Source organism: Geospiza fortis, unplaced genomic scaffold (assembly GCF_000277835.1).
Source record: "Geospiza fortis unplaced genomic scaffold, GeoFor_1.0 scaffold26, whole genome shotgun sequence".
Classification (NCBI taxonomy): domain Eukaryota; kingdom Metazoa; phylum Chordata; class Aves; order Passeriformes; family Thraupidae; genus Geospiza; species Geospiza fortis.
Genome location: NW_005054425.1, coordinates 1,810,189 through 1,810,794, shown reverse-complemented (window position 1 = coordinate 1,810,794; position 606 = coordinate 1,810,189). Strand labels below are relative to the sequence as shown.

At 48.5% G+C, this 606-nt stretch overlaps 1 protein-coding gene across 1 annotated transcript in view; it reads left to right on the top strand.

Annotated features, from left to right (window-relative positions):
- Positions 1-606, top strand: part of GNAT2 (G protein subunit alpha transducin 2) — an 8,017-nt gene that overhangs the window by 7,021 nt on the left and 390 nt on the right. Inside the window, exon 9 of the mRNA XM_005426800.2 lies at positions 361-606. This exon is cut by the window's right edge and continues 390 nt beyond it. The gene's annotated coding sequence lies outside the window, so the exon portion shown is untranslated. The remainder of the gene's footprint in view (positions 1-360) is intronic.

Here is a 606-nt window from a genome sequence, read left to right as displayed (position 1 = left end):
CCCTTTCCAAGCAGCTCCCAGCCACTGGCTCTGGCACTTTGCTTTTCAGGGAACATCTGGTGCTTCCCTTATTGTTGAATATTAAAAAAAAAAGCAGGAAAAAGCTACAAAAAGAAACCAAAACAACAACCAAAAAAACCTCAAGCAGGTTCCCTGCAGGCAGGAGGCACCAGAAGGTGACACTTGGAATTGGGGGAGGGAGGGGATGCTCCATCCTCATCACCATGGAGGAAGGCAAAGGGATAAAGTGACACGAATCCCTGAACCCCACCTGAGTTTTTCCCTTGTTTCCATAAAATTGTTCCTCTAAGCCCTTCCCTGGGTGTGTTTAACTCCCTGTTCTCTCTCCCTCCCTCCCAGAAGAAGAAAACATTCCCATCTCACCGTTCTGCTGAGCAGAGCCAAAGGAAGAACCAACCCTCACCACACATCACTGCTCCCACTTTTTCTATGACTTGCCCAAATCTGCCTCCTTCCAAACCCAAACCTGGAAGGGGCTGAAGCTCAACTTCCTGCTCCCTTTCATGGCCATTTCCTCTTTTTTCTTTCCAAGGAAGAACCCCTGTTCTCAGCATTTTACAGGAGGTTTGACACCAGAGAGCCCAG